The sequence below is a fragment of the Ipomoea nil genome, unplaced genomic scaffold (assembly GCF_001879475.1).
Source record: "Ipomoea nil cultivar Tokyo-kokei standard unplaced genomic scaffold, Asagao_1.1 scaffold0193, whole genome shotgun sequence".
In the NCBI taxonomy this organism is placed as follows: Eukaryota; Viridiplantae; Streptophyta; class Magnoliopsida; order Solanales; family Convolvulaceae; genus Ipomoea; species Ipomoea nil.
Window position 1 is genome coordinate 830593 of NW_017616621.1, and position 21372 is coordinate 851964.

The window sequence follows — 21372 nt, forward strand, 5'->3', positions numbered from 1 at the left end:
ATAGTTACACAGGGGACACTTGGGCTTCCACTAACCTGACTGCTGCCCTAATTGACCCTACAGACACTACCATTACAGTCACTAGTGGGCTCTTAAGATATAAAGGCAGGCTTTATATTGGCTCCAATGGAACCTTGAGGAAGGAATTGATGTTGAAACTGCATGAATCTGCCATTGGGGGACACTCTGGTCAGACAGGTACATACCAAAGAATGAAGGCACTCTTCTATTGGAAGGGGTTGAAGAGAGATGTGATTGAGTTGGTTAGGACATGTGACACCTGCCAAAGGTGCAAACATGAGAATGTGGCCAATCCTGGTCTTCTACAACCCTTAAACATCCCAGAAGAAGCTTGGCAAAGCATTTCCATGGACTTCATAGAGGGTTTGCCACTGTCCAAGCAGAAAAATGTCATCTTAGTGGTGGTTGATAGATTGACAAAATATGCACACTTCATTGCAGTATCTCACCCTTACACTGCTGAAATTATTGCTAATCTCTTTATGGAAAATATATACAGACTACATGGGCTTCCTAGGAGTATCATCTCAGACAGAGACAAGGTATTCACTAGTAGGTTTTGGCAGGCTCTATTTAAGAATATGCAGGTCCAATTAAATCTTTCCACAGCCTATCACCCCCAAACTGATGGCCAAACAGAAAGGGTCAATCAGTGCTTGGAAAGTTACCTGAGGTGCATGGCTTTTCAAAAACCTGCTAGCTGGGGAAAGTGGCTTCACCTTGCAGAATGGTGGTACAACACCAACTACCATTCTGCCTTGAAATGCACCCCATTCCAGGCCCTCTATGGGTATACTCCTCCAGCTCTAGTCTGCAATGCAATCCACAAGGATGAGGAGTCCAGTTGGCTGATTGAAAGAAATGCTGTGTTGGCCACTCTTAAGGAGAATCTGAAACAAGCCCAGAATAGGATGAAAGTGCAGGCAGATAAGGGTAGGAGTGAAAGGGTCCTCATGGTGGGAGATTGGGTTTATTTGAAGATACAGCCCTATAGACAGGTCTCTTTAGCAGTCAGGAGCAACCTCAAATTGGCTTCTAAATACTATGGGCCCTACAAGGTCATTGAGAAGGTGGGGGCAGTAGCATATAAGTTGCAATTACCTGCAGGAGCACAATTGCATCCAGTGTTTCATGTTTCCCAATTGAAGAAAAGGGTGGGGGAAGGCACAGTGGTGCAGCTCGACCCTCCAGTACTGGACAGGGATGGGCAATTGTTGACTGAACCTGTCGCAGTATTGGGCAAGAGATTAGTGGAGAGAAACAACCAGGCTGTTACACAACTTCTGGTACAGTGGGCTAATCTCCCTGACTCTGCTGCAACCTGGGAAGATTATTACCACTTGAAGAGCCAATTTCCTTCTTTTGATCCTTGGGGACAAGGATCGTCTGGTGGGGGAGGTGATGTAACGACCCTGCAAGTTGGTCCCAATGGTGAAGATAAGGAGGGGAAGGGAAGAGAAGCAACGAGTGAGAAAGAGGAGTCTGTAATTGATAAAGGCTGAAAGTCGAGGGACCAAAACGACGCCGTAAGAAGGGTGGTTGAGAGAGCCGTTATAATTTAAGCCATACGACGTCGTTGTGAAGGAGCCGTTGCGGTGGTTAAAAGAAGGCATCAGACGAAACCGTTTTGAAGCATCTGTTATTTCCTGCTGCTGAACGAGCTCCTGGATTGAAGGGGACTGTTATGCCAGCTATTTTTCATTGATATTAGCTTTATTTTTCTGTTGCCTTAGCCTTAAAAGGGGGTGTAAACAGCAGAGAAGTTTTTTATGGAATGAATACAGCCCTATTTTCTTCTTCTTTCTCCTTCTATTTCTCCTCTCTACCCCAAATTCCCCATTACTAGACCGTAGATCTGGTTCTTTTACTCAAGTGCCTTACAATTACTGCACAGTTCACAAGTGAAATCGGGTCATCTTTAATGGCCTGCAAATCACAAACTATTTCTGTCAAAGAATATCCACTGCATTTCTTGAAACAATGTAATTATGATCAATAGTACAGCTTGAGTTTTTGAAGAATACGATTTTTGCAGGTTCTGCAAGCTAAGCTATTTCAAAAATACTATGCATCTGGCAACTTCTGGATACTCTGTAGGGTAGTAGCAATCAATCATAATAAGTTTCTTTCATTAATGAGGAATCATTCTCTCTTAACCAAACAAGTAACTAATTAAACTGTCTAGTACAGTGCATCTTTCTATTATGTTGTTGGAGTGACTGCACGGTACATTTTCACAGCTGAGGTCTAAGGAAACAACGAAATTAAAACCTTCAATATATCTGATCTGTACAAGGAAACAACACCAGTCCTCCCCCGGAATATATAGAGCAATATTGATGTTCTTTCAGGTAATAATGTGGTGATAGAGTGATATAATTCTAAATTATAAAAATGAATTTATTTTTTTGTAATTACAACTATACAAGCCTGACTCTAGGCACCAGAGTTTATCCTCTCTTTTGTTGAAACTGATTGGAAGAAGGACAAGGGAAGAATGACAACCCTCCAACTTTTTTTTCCATTGTAACTGCTTGGCAGAAGCGACAAGGAAAGAGTGACGCCCCTCCAATTTGATCTATGGAAACTGGAGACAACGAAATGAGATTAGAAAAGGAAATAGTAACAGCTTGCTTTTCTAAAGAAAATAAAATATTAAGAATGAAGCATGATGTAGCCTCTAACCTCGACCATCAATTTTGAATTGAATTGAAAGATCGGTTGATGAAGTCATGAGGAACCAATTCATTTGTAACCTTCAATTATCTATACAACTAATACAAGGTAGCAAGACCATTTCATTTTATCTTGCGTGCAAATGTAAATGCAGATACAAAGACACCATTTTAAACTAACTGTTAGTTCACTACAAGCCCGACCAAGTTGTCTTGTATAGACTCTTGTATTTGTAATTCATTGCATTCATGGATTTTGATCTACGAAAAAATAGTGCAAAACAGAGAAAACAAAATGAGATCAAATCAGAAAAAGAATGCATCAAACATATCATCATCACAGAAACAAAGTTGTTAGATAGCAACTGTATGTAGAGGTGTAAGTTTTGTAGGATAATTTCATACTGTGATTCTAAACTTCTCCATTTTTTATTTCATACTCTTAGTTGTTGGCAAATTATATTGAATGTTTCATTCATTTATCCGGCCTAATAGAAATAGTAATTAGTAGTTCAATAGTCGTGAAGTTAAAATAAAAAGCAACATGATTTAGCTTTATTGGGGAAAGCTAATATAAGGTGTGCTTCTTCTGCACGTTTTGCAACCTCTTTGAAGAATACAAAATTTTAAGGTCCTGAAAGCAATTTCAAGATCACTGTAAAATCTTTCATTTTAATGCCTTACAGAATGCCTAAAATGGATATAAATATAATCCATCTCATGAAGAAGTTTTTAGAATTATAATAAGCCTTAGCTTGACAAATCATCAATATCAATTAGTGAGGGGCAGAACTGTTGAACAAAATATATAAAAACAATAAGTGTAGTCTCACTATGAACTTAATGTTTTACTTGAAACAAAACACATACATCCATCCTTCAATTAGAAGGAAATAATTTATCAAGTCTTCTTACCTCTACATCTTCAATACTTGACTACAAGCAGCTTAGCTTCCCAGTTTTCAAAAAGGTATTCAATTGACATACCAATCTCCAAAAGCACATTAGTACTCGGGATTAATTATATTGCGAGAGGTAGATAAAAGAAACATAGATGTAAATTAAAGTAGTATGATCATCACATATAGGCATGCACCAAATGAGATGAAATACCTTCAATTCCTTGCCTAGTGACATATACTCATGAAGTAGTAGTATATCTTTAATGACCAACATACTCATGAAATAACTGACCATTGTCCATTTGACAGCCCGGAAGCCACAACTCTCAATTATGTGGGATTGATGAAGTTTATCCTTAATGCCTTGCAAATGAGAAACATTTGGCTGTCAAACAATATCAAATGCATTATTTTGAAAAAGAAACCAGAAAACTAGTCATGTTTTCTAATAGATCATAAAGTATGTTGGAAATAATTGGCAGACATGAGATATGTATCTGTGTATATACCATTTTTCTAATAGCAATTAGGTCAATATGATGTTGGCCAAGTCCTCTTCTACATGTGGATAAGGTGATTCCTCATATTCAAGCCCATCGGTTTTTATCGATGGAAAATGGAGACAACGAAATGAGATCAGAAAAAGAAATAGTAGTAGCTTTTGTAAAGAATGTATAAGAAAATTTAAAAAAAAAATGATGAATGAAGCATGATGTAGCTTCTGACCTCAAACAATCCAATTCATAATGAATGCAGCCTTCTTGAATCTGCTTGGCAGTAGCAACAACAGAAGGGCTGCACTGTTTCATCTCAATTGACAGCAAAATATCTGCAAAAAACTCTTCCAAACAATGGCAGAATCTTAGACACAAGTACCAGAGATATGGAAGGAATATCTCTTAAGCTGGAGCAACATGCCAACTACCATTATATGCCTCTCAAAATGATTAAACCTGCTCAATCTCAACTTCTCCAGTAGGAAAGGAAACACAGACCGATTTGAAGGGTTACAGAAACTAAAATCGTTAGCTTCAATTCTCAAGGCCTTCCAAACAGTCAAGATTGTCCAATTGATGGATTACTGCACAATTCACAAGTGAAATTGGGTCATCTTCAATGGCCTGCAAATGAGAGACTATTAGTCTGTCAAAGAATATCCACTGCATTTCTTGAAACAAGGCAGTTATGATCAATAATAAGCTTGGATTTTACTGAGTAACAAGGAAAGAAAAGCACCAAACTAGAAATCTATGTTTCGAATTGAAGATCAGTTGATGAAGTCATGAGGAACCAACACCATTATATTATTCCATTTCATTTGGTATGCATATGTAAAAGCAACCTACCTAGCTCACACATACCATTTTCAAATAATTGTTAATTTACTGCAAACACAGCCCGACCAAGTGATAAGAATGTTTTTTTACACATCCATCAAGTATCAAATCATAGTATATTGCTCCATCAAAGAGGTGTGAGTTTTGGGAGCTTCTCCATTTTTTATTTCATAGTTTGAATTGTTGGCAAATTGAATGTATCGTAAAAAATGGTAAAAAAACAACAATCACCTGACTACTGACTACAGGATTTGAAAGCTAGCATTGTCTTTGAAATCAGGCAGAATCACTGTAAAGTCTTTGATTTGATGCCTTACAAGATGCCTGAAATGGAAGTGTAATCAATCTCATGAAGAAGTTTTCAGAATTATACTTAGCCTTGCAAATCAATATCTGTTAGCTAGAGGCACAACTTTTCAACACATATAATACATATCAAATAATAAATGTGTAATATAAGAGATCAAGATAAAGAAATTGTTCCCCTTCATTAAATTTCCAACAAACGAAGGTTTTAGCTCCAAGGAACAAGAATTTTAGCTTACTGAAATTTCAGTCGGTGCCTTTCCAATTTGAACCATTGGAGACTTGTTTCAGTTTTATCAGCTCAAGAAAAGGAAGCCCAACAAAGTCGTCTTCCAACCTCCAAATTTGGTAATGGACATTTGGCAAGCTAATACATGTAATGTAGCTTCAGAAGTACCATTTTGTAACAACATTTATAATTCACTCTGAGATCATATCAGAGTGTGAGGCTGGTCAAGTTGTCTTATGTAGATATATCTGTATCGGTACTATGTATGTGATTCATCATCATATTAAGTGCCCAGGATTTTGATCTATTAAAGGAATAGGGTGTTAGTTGAGAAGATCTTTCTTAGCCTTAGTTTTAGGTGTTTGAAATCTATGACTAGGATTAGTTCTTGTCTTATATAAATAGCTCTATACTTCCTTGTACATCTACACACAGAACATATAGAAATATATACAAGTTGAGTTCATTGTTTAACATGGTATCAAAGCGAGATTGAGGTGACTGGGTAGTGGGCTTTGATCGGCGCCGTTGGGAGGAGCGGAACAGCCATCGGAGTTCTCACGCGCCAGCGCAGTCCTAGGGTTTCGACGCCACGTGCCGGTGCGTGCGCACTGGTCCGGCGTTTTCTCCGGTCGCGGCTTGCACTGTTGGGCTTGTCTCTGTACACCCGACACATCTACAGTGGTGGTGTAGCCTGGTGTTGAGGAGATTTTTTATGGCTGCGATGTCTTCGTCTCCTGCTGCGTAAGTGGTGCAAAAATTCCAACTGGGGAAATTGAAGAGTGTTGCTGGTCGCGAGAGAGAGAAACCAGCGAGAGAGAAAAATCGCTAGAGAGAGAAAGAAAGAAAGAGAGAGAGGGGTAGGGTTTGTGAAAATATGGCTGAGGAGAGTGAACAGAGGATGAAGGGCTGCGTCAAGTGGTTCAGTGACCAGAAGGGGTTTGGGTTCATAACCCCCGACGACGGCGGTGAGGATCTGTTTGGTCAAGAGAGACAGCCGAGAGAGATGGTAAGGGAGGTCCACGAACAGGCCCGGTCCTATCAATTTATAGGCCCAGGGCATAGCAACAAAAATGGGCCCCTATATGTTATAATTAAAATTTAAATTAAATAAGGAGAAAATAATAATGTCAAATTAACTTGAAGATTCACAAGTTTTTAACAATTGTACATATACATGAAAATAATTCTAGATGCATTCCTAAATCCAAAATAAGCAATAACCGCATTAGTGCATTCATAAACAAAGAATTGAAAAAATTGTACTTTTCGTCCCTAAGTTTTAGGATAATTATAGATTTCGTCCCTAAGTGTTGGTTATACTCACTTTATAAAAATGAATAAATAATTTAAAATCAAATGAGCTTATATGGAATCACATTATTATTATAATAAATAATAAGTAATTTTTAATAAAAAATTTATATTAAAAAAAAACTTACAATAAGAGCATAGCATAAAATCTTAATTATTGGAAGCAATAAATAAATCAAAATACCATAAACGTGATAAAAGATATTCATAATAAAATATAATACATAATTAATTGGATAAAGTAGTTCAAATAAAAAACACATCTTCTATATTGCTATCATATTTATAAATATTTTTCCTTTTAGTTATGATGCACAATAGGACTTTTAAACTATATTGCCTAGATAATTCATAATAATAAAAAAAAACTAAACTATTTTTAAAAATATTTTTCATAACTAAATCACAAAATATATTACATATACATAACTCATTATAAAGTTCACAAAATAGCACATATTTTAAATATAAGTAGTAAATTACTCAAATAGAAATAGATTCAAAATTTGATATGAATCACAAATCAATCTATCTATATTATAAATCTTAAAAGATTAAAAAAAATCACAAAATTATAAAAAGATTTTAAAAAATCACAAAATTACAAATGAAATTTTAAATAATACGGAGTACAAATTAGAAATATAAATAAAGAGTAATGTATAAAACTATTTTTTTAAAAAACATTACATGGCGTTTGGTTGGAGGGGGGAATTATGTGGGAAAGGAATTGTAATTTCATGGGAGTTGAATTACTGGGAATAAAGTGGTAATTTAAATTTCAGTGTTTGGTTGACAGGAATAGAATTACTGGGAATTTCAATTCCAATGTTTGGTATACATGGGAATTGAAAGGGAATAAGTAGTATAAAGTCAAAAATGTCCATTATTGTTGTTAGACATTAATTTTAGGTTAAAAAAGGAAGGGGTAATTTTGACTCATCACTATCTTTTTTTCCAAGGAATTAAAATACCAGGGGGGACATGGGATTTTAATTCCATGAAAATGGGGGAATTGCAATTCCCTCCAACCAAACTACGGAATTTAATGGCCTTTGAAAATGGGGGAATTGCAATTCCCTCCAACCAAACTACGGAATTTAATGGCCTTTGGAATTAGGTGGGAAGGGAATTTAAAATCCCTCCAACCAAACGCCCTGTTAATGTATGAAATTATGATGCGTGTAACACAGTATGTAAAAGGTGCAACGAGGGGATTCGATCACTGGATCTGTATCATAGAAGCCAAAACTCTTTCCAGCTCAACTAACTTCCACTTTGTTAACATAAAGCTATATCAAATTATTATAAGATCCATAGTATATATAAAAGGGATGGCATAGTTCGGTGGGCCCCTTCCAAGCGTGGGCCCTGGGCAAGGGCCCAGCCTGCCCTTGCCCAAGGCCGGGCCTGTCCACGAAGCTGGGTGGTCTCATGGCTACAAAATAAAATTGTGTGGTTAGGTTTGTGCTGCTGACGAGGAATAATTAGGCAGTAGGTTCTTTTGTTTATCGTATTAATAAGTATTGAGCTTTGTGTTTTGTTTATCATAGTTTGTCGCTTTAAGTTAATTTGGTATGGGAGCAATTCTAGGGTCTGAGTTGAGTCAAGTGCAGCTTGTTCAGTGTGCGTAAACAGTGGTGCTGCAAGAGTGGGCAGCACAGGTGCCAGGAGTGGGGCGGGCTTGGCATATGTCGCGGGGGAGGTCGACGGCTGAAGAATGATTCAGAGTGAATCGGTTTACGTGCATGCACCAGGGAAACGTTGTGGTGTTAGGCAGCATTGATAAGGGTGCGTTGTGAGAGGGACAGGTGCACTATGGTCTAGCAGCGCTAATGGTTTGTGGAGTGAGAGGCAGGTACGCTGTGGTGTTAGGCAGCGGTGATAAGGGTGTGGGGTGTGAGAGGCAGGTGCGGCGCTGTGGTGATTGGCCTAGTTTTTGTGGCTCCGTAGAAGCGTTGTTGGTGCGACAAGGTGCGTTGTGGACTGGTTTGGCACAACGTGGATCGAAGGTTGTTCGAGTGGTTCAAGACTTGGGCGTTAGCCTTGGAAGTTATGAGTCTAGGTGTGGAGTCCTATGGTTCATGTGATACATATGTAACAAGTTGAATGCTCCAACTTGAGGGGGAGTTTTAGAGGAATAGGGTGTTAGTTGAGAGGATCTTTCTTAGCCTTAGGGGGGTTGTATTCAATCATGACTTTTGTAGAGTTTTAAAGACTTTTAAAATGATAGATTTTAATAAACTTTGATTGACTTTCATAGAGTCGCTTAAAACTTTTTAAAACTTTATAAGACTCTGTAAAAGTTTATATAAAAAACATTGATAGACTTTTATCAACTTTTTATTTTAAAAAGTCTACAAAAGTCATTGAAATTCTAAATTGAATACATCCTTACAAACTTTCAATGATTTTGATTCTTATCATTTATAATTTTCTTACAAAGCATTTATAATATATCATAAAATTCTTCTTATTATATAGTTCTTCACCCACATCAACATTCTCAAGATTATTATTTTTGTCCCTAGTATGCTGAGACTTATATGCTAATTACTTATTCTTAAAGAAAATGCTAATTACTTATTTATATATATATATATATATATATATATATATATATATATATATATATATATATATATATATATATATATATATATATAGGATTATATTCACATACAAACACCCTTAAAATACAAACATGAGGACAGAATCTAGCCATAGGATAAGTGCAGATGGACGGATTAGATGTCGGGGATTAAATTAAATTAAGATTCTATTTTAGTGGAAAAAAGGGTAATTATGCCAATTCATTAACAATGCAATTATGGATTAAACTTCATACGGATATTACGCAAAAAATTAGGAAGTGTAATTATAGTAGGAGTTGTCTAAGAAATGCGTAGAATTAAAATATATAAACAGGCGTACGTAGACCCCCAATATATTTATGAACTGTGTTTTGGTACCATATTTCGTTACTGTGTGCCCCCAATATATTAATATGTGCAATAGCATAAGCTAATTGGAGACATTGCAATATAAGCGACAGATGGCTTTGATATATGGTCTGAAATTGGATCATGTTGTTTTAAATGTATACTGTGTTGGGTGCTACCTATTAATACTGTGTGCATGTCAAAGCGTTAGTGTGTGCACTAATTATTCAACACGGTTTAAATTGCAGATACAAGCTAGTATTTGTTCCGTTTACAAGTGTGGCAACAACCAAATAGTCATTGAATCTATATTCGGCGCAATGGCACCTGTAGAGATACGCATTAAAGAACCCAAAGTTGTGAAGAACAAAGGTAGTGGGAGGAGACGCAAGAGCACTAAAGAAAAAAAAAACGGCGAAGAAGAAAAAAAGGTAAGGACGTGCGCTATATGTGAGGCGTAGGCCATGATACCCGCAATTGTCCAAACAAAATAGAAGCATCAGAAGACTAGAATGTCATAGATTTAAGAGGAGAGAACGAAAACATTTTTATAGTTGCTAGAAAGTTTAATAAATAGACATGGAAATGTTGGTTAATTGAAGTATTTGTTAGTTGAATAAATTGAGAACTACAGTTGCAACTTTAATAATTATTGGAGACAGCGGCAGTAGTAGTAATGGATTAAAGTGCACACTAAGATGGGTATAGGTGCACACAAGGCCGAGATAGTCTACCTATTGGGCATGAATGACATAAATTCGAAGGATACCATGCGTCGAACTAGCGTGTGGGTATTCCACTTGGTCACCGACGACAACACACTTGTGTAAGAGAGTGTGCACAAACAATTTACACGCGGTAACGAAATACATACACTGCACCCAGCGAGCATTTGTGCACACAAAGCATCACCGTGCACACTCGTGTGCACGATCGCCTAAAAGCAGGTGCACCCCCAAGGGAATTGTCCGAATCATCACCATAATTGGTCACCGAATCATACTGCGCGAAAGGCAAGGTACAAAGTCCACAAGTTTACAGACCAAAGGTTAGTAAAGTGAGGTTTGATGAAATCTGGCATTATACATTTTATAGGCTAATGTTGTTGACATCATTTTCCATGTTATGTATTATCACTTTACTATATATGATTTAGAATATTGTTCTTTTGGGAAGGAAAATTGTGTTTTGAAAATCAGGTGATGTCTGGAACAGTAACATAACAGTAATACTGTATAGTACTCTAGTTTGCTTATTCACAGGGAAAAAAAAAAACTTGAATCCAAAGGTGGGCAAAGTTCATATTCAAGAGAGGAATTAGATCCAAAAGCTTGATTCTGAATTTCCTTTCATAAATACCATACGAGAAGCCTGTAGTCATAATTATAAACGGGCAAACACAATTCTATAGCGTGAATTGTAGTCAACGAGAAACTTAAATCGACAAAACGACATAGTGGGAAAAACATTTCTAGGAAGAAGCGAGAGGATCACTGATATACTGGTACGCCCAACATAAACTTCGAGATTTATGTGCATTGAATTTAGAAACTGTGAGTTCCTTCATGCATTGAATCAGCGAACGAGTCTTGACCCTAGGAAATTTTGAAACCTCTTCCACCGTCAGCTCATTATCTAGGGCATCCTACACGGGATCTTCTTGCAACCTTTCAAGAAAGGCCTTTGGCGGAGAAACAAAGTCCGAACCTTGGAACCTTATACTTCTTACCTGGGAAAAACAACACAAAAATCCAACCACACACACATCTAGACCACTAGACGAGCAACAATGACCACATATAACGCCAACCAACAAAAAATTTTGCAAATATACAATGCTACAAAACCCAACAGGAGAACACACACACATACCAAAACATGAACACACTTATTCCAAATGCAACCAACTTTAGAATACGACAATAAATAAGCCAAAAAAGATTGTGCAACCTATACCAAACTACACAACCTACCATAACTAAGTAAATCAACCCAATTCAGCAATACGAATTAACTGCACACACTATAACTGCACCACACACACAACAAATTCACAAACACAAATGTCGAATAGAACAAAATAAATGACCACACTGTATGTGGTTAAACTGTGCACATGGACAACTAAACAAATTTCACCGATTGATAATAACTAAGTTAAATTCACATAACTGACTACTTAACTATATGCATGAGCATACAGTCAAATTTCAACCATGGATAATGAGTACATAAATTTGGCACAAGTGACATGCTCAATACCAGCCTATACCCTTAGTGCATAAATACATGTGTGTGCACAACTACATTACGGTGTGCACTAGCCAACACAACTTTAAAAAGTTGCTATCATCATTAGCTTATACAATTAGTAAAAGAATAGATATGTGCACTTTGGGGCCAAACTGTGTGTAAACACAGGATATATAAATTTAATTAGGTTATACACGTAGCGAAGAAATAGATTGTGCACGTATGCGTTAAACTCTGTGCACGTGCAACTAAATAAATGACTATATGTTATCCCAAAGACTGTTATATTAACTCATTTCTCTAAATTAATTTCATAAATATTAATTTATTTCTCTTATATATGTTCAACTTTGCAAGTCTCCATGCGTAGTGTTATATTAATTAATTTCTCTTAATTAATTTCATAAATATTAATTAATTTCTCATATATATGTTCAACTTTGCAGGTCTCCATGCGTAGTAATGAATTGTTTATTGCTGCTGGGGAGGAAAATGTGGTTTATGTTAGTTCTTAATCCATTATTCCTAAGTTATCCTATTCACTTTCTTTTTCATCCCTAATCTCACCAATTTCTTGAAGTTATTAGAGCAGCCTATAGTGCAGAGAATGATGAATAATAATAAAAAAAAATCCCGAAATGAACTAAATTCCCCCCAATCCCGCCGTCGAGCAAATACACCACCGTCCCCCGCAACCCCTCCCTCCCCAGACACACGAACACAGAAAAATAGCCCCCCCAACAAATGACACCGACCGAACAAAAAAAAAACAAGAGGATACAAACAGCAAAAACCTCCGAAAACGGCAAAAGGGTACAAAAGAAATACCTCGATCTACACTCTGATTTGGTGGTCCCCGCCGCTTGGCTCCACTTCGGCCCCCATCGACGACCATCGTCCACCGCTGATGAAGAATCTGGATCTAATAGCGTGGGAGGCATGTCTTCGACAACCGTACGACGAACAGAGAGAGGGAGAGATTTGTGTAAAATAAACTTCCTAGTGTTGATTGAATCCCAATAATTTAATGCAATTAAAACAATAGTCAAAACCCAAAACTACCCCTACTAACCTAAAAACAGGCGCTTGGTAAATTAAAATATGCAAAACTAATTAAATAAATCCTATCCATCCAATTCCAAGATCTTATGATCTTAATTAATCCACACGTTTGTATAAGACCTGTTTATATTTGAATATAATCCTATATATATATATATATATATATATATATATATATATATATATATATATATATATATATATATATATATATATATATATATATATATATATATATATATATATATATATTAATATTAGATTTTTATTTTTTTATTTTAGGAAACTTGTAATTATATTTTTAAATATTTTATTTGATCAATTCTTAAAATATAATTACAAGTTTTCTTATAATATTTTCTTAAAATAAAATATTTAAAAATATAATTACAAGTTTCCTAAAATAAAAAAATAAAAATCTAATATTAATATATATATATATATATATATATATATATATATATATATATATATATATATATATATATAAATTATACTTGATATATTGCTAGGCATCTATCACGCAAAGTACTATTATTTGCAATAGCAATTTGAGACTGCGAACAGCAACAAGGTGCTACTGTGTGCAACCCCAAATTGTTATGGCGAACAGTAGTTCGCTATTCATAGTAACCTATTGTTAAAAAAGGAAAAATATATATTACGAATATAAGCATAAAAAGAATAAAAAACAAAATATATAAGTATTTATATGAATATTATGAAACATATACAAAAATTTGACAATGAAAAAATTGCTTTGTTCATGTATTTAGAGGGAATTAGAGAAAGTTAGGGATACAAAATTCATAGAAAAAATAAAAATCAATATAAACAAGCAATAATGAAGTAAAAATAATATTATTTCAAATTTTTAGATGAAGATTGTAAAGTTTAGGAGAGAGAGAGAGAAAAATTAGTAGAGTTTAGGTATGAGGAAAATATAGGATAATGAAGAAAAAAATAATTTTATTGAATTTAGACAGGTTTATAAAGTTTAAATAGGGAGAAAAATATAGAGTTTTAATAGAGAGAGAAAACATTCAAAGTTGTAACAAAGAAAATTTTGAAATCTTGGGGTTAATGGTTGGATTTCAACTATTTATATTTGAGAAGGAAAAGTCTGCAAAAGTCTTAAAATTAAAAAATCTACAAAAGTTCATAACTTTTTGAATACCACATGACTTTTAAAAACTCTTTAAAAGTCTTAATCGAATACCACACGACTTTTAAAGACTCTTTAAAAATCTTGATTGAATACCGCCTGACTTTTAAAGACTCTCTAATAGTTTGAATTGAATACCTCCAAACTTTTAAAGTTCATAAAAGTCTTTAAAACTCTATGAAAGTCATGATTGAATACACCATCCTTAGTTTTAGGTGTTTGAAATCTATGGCTAGGATTAGTTTTTGTCTTATATAAATAGCTCCATATTTCCTTGTACATCTACACACGGAACATATAAAAATATATATAAGTTGAGTTCATTGTTTAACATGATCTATGAAAACACAATGCAGAAAGTGGGATAATGAGATCAGAGCAAGAAAAGAAATATATAGTAACTGATTTTTATTATTAAAAAAAAATCAGCATTAAATAGAAAAGAAATAAAAAAATTAAGACTAAGTAACTCTTTAGTTTCTAACTGTTATATACACATCAACACTTGTAACCTAACACATACCATTTTCTAACTGTTATATACTGTGAGGCTGCCAAAGTCGTCCTAAAAGTTAAAAATTGAAAGACATATAGCTTCTAACCTCAAGATTTAAGGAACGTTCCATCTGTTTCAACCGCTTGACAGAAGCGACAAGGGAAGAGTGACATCCCTCCAACTCAATTGTCTCCAACTTGTAACCTTTAAAACACTTTGACATATGTTCCAAACAATTACATGATCTTAAGACTAAGTGTCTGAGCGCAAAAAAGAGTTACCAGGAGCCAAGTACCCACTGCTTGAGTTCTTTAGCTTCAAGGAGCAAGAATATTAATTCATGAAATCCTCCCTAAGCTATATATATTCCATACTGTTCCATGGAAGGCATTTTCCATCTTGAGCACCTTAAGATGGGGTAACTTGCCAATTACATATAAATACTCCTCAGAAATATTAGTCTCACTCAACTTCAACTTCTTCAGTCTTGAAGGAAACCTAGCCAGTTCTGGAAGGGCTGCATTGCAACCTATGGAAACCGAAATGCTAAGCTTTTCAAACCCTTCCAAATAGTCAAAATGATCCAAAATAATAGGATTGTTGCAACATCCTCCAATAATGTGACTAGGCTCTATGTCACCCTTTAGGAAAATTTTCAGATTTTTAATGTTAGGGAATTTGTTGTACACCTTTTGTCTGCATTGAATTGGTCTCCAATTCATTTATTAATCACCAAAAGCATGCACACTCCAATACTACAAATTTAATTGACCACATTGCAACTCATTTCCATCCCGGCCTGTTGAAACAAGTAATACACAAATCAAGCATGATATGTATCAAAAGGTACAAAGCTAATTGTGTAGAAATGAAAAATAAAAATCTAGTGATGGTTGACCCCAATACTATTAACAATATAATAACATATTACTATTCCTCTTTTGTTACATAGGTTTTTATTTTAGTCATTTTCTAAAAATGAAAATAAAAAATTCTAGTGATGATTGATAGATGTGTTCCTAATGTTAGGACTAGAATGTAGATCAATTAACCCATAAATTCATCACTCACAGAATCACAAGTATTACTATACAAATATGCAACTAATTAAGTGCAAATACATGGGAAACAAACGAAGGTATGTAGCAACACATGCATACCATTCATTTATTCAGGGAAAAATGTCACCATCTTCAACTCCTATTTGTCCCACTGCACTGTCATTAAATCAAATGACAAAAAGCAATTAAGGATAAATTTAAAAAATTATCTTAAAAAAGCAGTGAAAGAGAAGAGACAGACCATGCATGACAAATTGCAATGGGGTATGGTTGTATTCATAAATTTTCTATCGAGCGTCATATCATTAATTTTATTGGCCGAAGTCAAAACAGAAGGGGATCAAGTTTTTAACTCAATTGACTAATAAATGACTACATTCAATGATCTCTTCAAAGCTAGTTGGAATCATTTCCAAACTTGAACATCTTTTAAAGACTAAATATATGCTCAAGACAGCACAAAAATTGTTCCTCTTTATGAAATTTCCAACCAACGAGCTAGGAACAAGAATTTTAGCTTACTAAAATTTCCGTCAGTGCCTTACCGATTTGATTTATTTCAATTCACTCCAAGGTAAAGAAAGAAGTAGTTATCTTCAATTTCAATTTATTGATGTCAAAGGCATTGTGGCAAATAATTCAGATTCTGAAGCCCTAATAATCAACTTAACATGCATTCATCTCCAACATGGCGAATCCGATCTAATTTTCTTGACCTTAACTTTTTGTACGTTAAACACCAAGGGAACTATTCCAAATTGATATTTTTAGAATCTAACAGAACACTAATTAACATTTATATATGCCCTCTACTCAAATTCAATTTTACTTTGGATACTTGAGATTTTATTGAATATCATAAGCTCTTTCAATTCCATTTTATACAAATACACATTCATCATAAGAAAAAACGACAATGCAGTACCTTTGCCTCCAATTCAAGTCGCTTTAAACCAATACAAGTTCCCCTCACTACCCTGTTTGCAGTGAAAAGATTAATGCAACAAATAAATAAATAAAATACACACCTTTGTATGTTTATTCAGTGATTCATCATGTTCAAGGTCTATAATTTTGATCTGTGAAAAATAATCCAAAAAATGAAATCAGATTAAAAAAAAAAAAGTTACTGATTTAGTACATAAGAATGACAGCGCAGCATTGATAGAAAAGAAATAAAAATTAAGAGGCTTCCAACCTCAAAATCAATGTATCTTCTACTCTGTTGAAATTGCTGGGCAGAAGCGACAAGGGAAGATTTACAACCCTCCAACTCAATTGTCTCCAACATGTGACCATTAAGATCCTTTGGCATATGTTCCAAACAATAACACGATCTTAAAACTAAGTGTCTGAGCATCGGAAAGTGCTTATGGCCAACTACCCACTGCTTGAGTTCTTTAGTTTCAAGGAGCAAGAATCTTAATTCAGAAAATCTTCTTTCTGCAACTTTCCATACAGCTCCATGGAAGGAATTTTCCAACTTGAGCACCATAAGCTTGGGTAACATGGCATTACATTTAAATCCCTCTCAAAAATATTAACCCCACTCAACTTCAACTTCTTCAGTCCTAAAGGATACATACACTGTTCCGGAAGGGCTGCGTTACAACCAATGGAAACCGAAATGCTAAGCTTCTTAAGCCATACCAAACAGTTAAAATGATCCAAAATAATAGGCTAAAATGTCATCTAGCACCATGAACTATATTGGATTTTTCATCCCGCACCCTGAACTTTCATATCGTATATATCAAGCCACAAAAAAAAAAAAAAAAAAAAAAATTCACCTAGAACTTTTAGCAAGTTTCCTTGTCTTCCTGCTGACATGGCACATGATGTGGCATTTCTTTTAACCTTATATTGTCCACGTAGGCGTTTACATATTTAAAATTAAAAAAACCAAAATTATTATATTAAAAAAATCAAAATGTTCTTCTCTTTATTTTCATAATTTATACTTTTTAAAATTTTCAATTCCAATGTTTCATTTTTCGTATTTTTTTCCAGAATTTATAATTTTTCTGGCTAATTTTTTGTTCAGTATTTTCCCAGTTTTTCTAATTTATAGAAATGCTATTTTTTTTTTTAGTATTTTTCCCACATAAATATATCCCCAAGCACTTTGAATGTATATTGCTTACTCATCCACATAAAACTATGAGTCAATTCCTTTTTTGGTCCTAGACTTATTAGGCGTTGGACAGTTTTGGTCCACCATAAAAAGATTTGCCAATTTGTAGCCACGCTTATTGATCGTTGGACACTTTTAGTCCTTCGTCAACTTCTCTGTTTGTTCACTGTCAAAATGAAGGGTGTTTTTGTCATTTCCAGTAGTCTTCTTCATCAGTCCAGCTCTGTCGTCTATGCCTTTCTCCGCCTCAAATCTGGCGACCTTCGATGGGTTATTAAATCTTGAAAAACAATATAATGATTTGTGAGGAATTGCAGGTTGCAAGCAATTAGGACAAAACCTTTGAACAAGAGAGAGTCAATGAGGTTTTTGTAGTAGTTGATCCCTTTCCAGTTAATGTTTCCATGTCTTCCTTCTTCAGCATATATATATGTAACAACTAATGATTAGGATTTAGATGATATGATAACAGTTTTTTTTTTTTTTTTTTTTTTTTTTTTTTTTTTTTTTTTTTAATGTTTTTAAGGAGAGAAATCAAAGAGGAAATAAGCATATGTGGTTCTAACTTGGCAGAACCCGAGACCATGAAATTGAAAGCTTATGATTGTTGATTCCCAGAGACGCTTACAGTCTCCAGACTACATCAATTAGCCATCGACATCCATAGTAAAAACCACCACTGCCACCGTCATCTACTTCGATTTCTTCAGGGAATCGCCCGTCAATCACGTTGCCTATTTCCTACTCGAACCCGGCTGTCCATTATCGTTCTGCTTCTTCGCCCACGCCTAATTTCTTGAGATTTGCCTATTTTGAACACTGAAGCTTTTACTTTCGTGAGATTTGCCTATTTTGCACAAAGGTATGAGTTGAAACAAACCCTACTTTGCACAAAGACCTGCTCGTGGACGAGGGAGAGAAAGAGAGAGCGAAGACCAGAGGCGATGGATCTCCTTCTGATCTGTTTCTGGAGAAAGAATCGCCCATGCTATGATCTGCTTAGGAAAGAGATTTATCCCAGAGGATCTCTTTGCTGTTGCCGTTATTCACTGCCGCAACCGCCACAGCTGCCACCGACTGCTACCGCCAGAGAAGACCTCCACTTCCGCTACTACAACCGCCTCCACCACCGGAGAAGACCTATCATTCATTTTCCCACTTTGTTCTGACCGTGATTTTCCCGGGTGGATTTGCCTGCGGTGCAGAATTTGTCGAGTGGATACGAAAATAACTTGCCACGAAAAAGGGAAAACCGAACTTGGGGAGCCCGACTTTCTGAAAACGAGAGTCGGTCTCCCCAAGACCGAATCTCTCTCTCTCCTGCTTTTAATAACCCCTTCCCTCCTGACAGGCTGACACTGTCCTTTTAATAACCCATTTCCCCCTTTTTACATTACCCATGTACCACCTGTGACATTTAATTGATTATTTAATAAAGAGAAAATGATATTTTTTCCCCCCTGAATTATATACTTATAGCATTTTTTCCTTCTGAATTATTTAAGTGGCTTTTTTTCCCCTGAAATGTTAAATGGACATATTTATTCTTAAAATAAATATTTAAAATAAATATTTCATTTATTTTTCTTCTCCAACAAATTATTACTATAATTTGGTTCAAACCAAACAGATACTATAGCAACCAAACCAAAATATTCCAATTACAATTTATAATCAAAACGCGATATTTAGAGTTTATTAAAATCGTGAACCGGAATGGCCTGTTCATGTTCCGAACTGAAAAATAAAATACATTTATTGTTGAATTTAGTCTATTTTAAAATAAAAAATAAAATTTTAAAATAAAGACGGTTCAAAATCGCGAACCGGGTCCGGAACTGCCGATTCACGGTTCATGATCCATTTTTTTTATTCTTAAATTTAATAAATTGAAATCCAAATATTGAGTTCTAGATCTGAATCATAACCAAAAAATTTTAATTTGATTGCTATAGTGTCTGGTTCAGTTCGAACCGAACCGTGCTAATCGCTACATATACGTAATAATTTGTTGGAGAAGTAAAATAAATAAAATGTTTACTTTAAAGGTAGAAATGTCAATTTAATATATTAGGGGAAAAACCACCACTTTTAAAATAATTGAGGGGACTAATGTGCTTACATAAATAATTGAGGGGAAAAAATGCTATAAATATATAACTTAGGGAGAAAAAGTGTCATTTTCCCTTTAAAAAAATAATTCTTTGTTTCTATTTATAATTATCCAAAATTTTCCTATATATTGTAATTACTAATTACTGCTAAATCACTGCTTTATTTTCAATTAAAACAAGCTAATTATTGTTAAATCATACTAATCGTCATTCCTTTACTCCATTTCTTTCGGCAAACAAAAAAGTAAAAAAAAATAAAAAATTAGTAATCAGACTAGGGGAGTCCAAATTACCATCAAAGAAAGTCTTTTTCTTTTCCGTAAACAAAAAATGCAAAAAATTGCAACAAAAAAAAAAAATGAAATCGGACTAGCAAAGTCCGAATTCCAAGCAAAGCAAAGTCCTAGAAGTCGGTTTTCCTCCTCCGGTATCCAAAATCCCATGCAGCAACTTTTCATATCTACTTTCCCGAGACACACCATTCTAGTTTATGATTTTTCCCACTCTGTTTTGATCGTGAAATCTGACTATGTGGACAACCACTGAGCCTATGATGTGATATTGTGATCTGCTTAGGGAAAATTAGGAGGAGAATACTAAAAAGACATAAATGCCCTTCACTTTCACGGTCAACAAACGGCACAAGTGACGGAGGACTAAAAGTATCCAATAACCCATAAGCGTGGCTACAAATTGGCAAATTTTTTTATGAAGGACCAAAACTGTCCAACGCCAAATAAGTCTAGGACCAAACAGTCAAAATGATCCAAAATAATAGGCTAAAGTGTCATCTAGCACCATGAACTATATTTGATTTTTCATCCCGCACCCTGAACTTTCATATCGTATATATCAAGCCACAAAAATAAATAAATAAATAAAAATTCACCTAGAACTTTTAGCAGGTTTCCTTGTCTTCCTGCTGACATGGCACATGATGTGGCATTTCTTTTAACCTTATATTATCTACGTAAGCGTTTACATATTTAAAATTAAAAAAACCAAAACTATTATATTAAAAAAATCAAAATGTTCTTCTCTTTATTTTCATAATTTATACTTTTTAAAATTTTCAATTCCAATGTTTCACTTTTCATATTTTTTTCCAGAATTTATAATTTTTCTGGCTAATTTTTTGTTCAGTATTTTCCCAGTTTTTCTAATTTATAGAAATGCTATTTTTTTGTTTAGTATTTTTCCCACATAAATATATCCACGAGCACTTTGAATGTATATTGCTTACTCATCCACATAAAACCATTTAGATTGTCAACAAGAGTGAATTCCATTTTTGGTCCTACTGTTATAGGGGCGTTTCCAATTTCAGTCCACTTTAATTTTTTTTGCCACTTTACAACCAC

General features: G+C 34.8%; 4 long non-coding RNA genes across 4 annotated transcripts in view; 1 reads left to right on the forward strand and 3 right to left on the reverse strand.

Annotated features, from left to right (window-relative positions):
• Positions 1 to 4764, forward strand: part of LOC109188357 — an 18609-nt gene extending 13845 nt beyond the window's left edge. The window contains exon 3 of the long non-coding RNA XR_002055394.1: positions 4660 to 4764. This is a non-coding gene — a long non-coding RNA (uncharacterized LOC109188357). The remainder of the gene's footprint in view (positions 1 to 4659) is intronic.
• Positions 1 to 14770, reverse strand: part of LOC109188353 — a 21069-nt gene extending 6299 nt beyond the window's left edge. The window contains exons 1-2 of the long non-coding RNA XR_002055392.1: positions 14730 to 14770; positions 4325 to 4719 (exon numbers count right to left, since the gene is read on the reverse strand). This is a non-coding gene — a long non-coding RNA (uncharacterized LOC109188353). The remainder of the gene's footprint in view (positions 1 to 4324; positions 4720 to 14729) is intronic.
• Positions 2583 to 3868, reverse strand: LOC109188348. Its single transcript, XR_002055391.1, has 5 exons — positions 3810 to 3868; positions 3612 to 3687; positions 2864 to 2920; positions 2707 to 2787; positions 2583 to 2608 (listed from the first exon to the last, which is right to left on the reverse strand). It is a non-coding gene; the product is annotated as an uncharacterized LOC109188348 (long non-coding RNA).
• A 3499-nt stretch (positions 14771 to 18269) lies between the features above and the next one.
• Positions 18270 to 18497, reverse strand: LOC109188365. Its single transcript, XR_002055396.1, has 2 exons — positions 18464 to 18497; positions 18270 to 18312 (listed from the first exon to the last, which is right to left on the reverse strand). It is a non-coding gene; the product is annotated as an uncharacterized LOC109188365 (long non-coding RNA).
• Positions 18498 to 21372: the final 2875 nt, after the last annotated feature.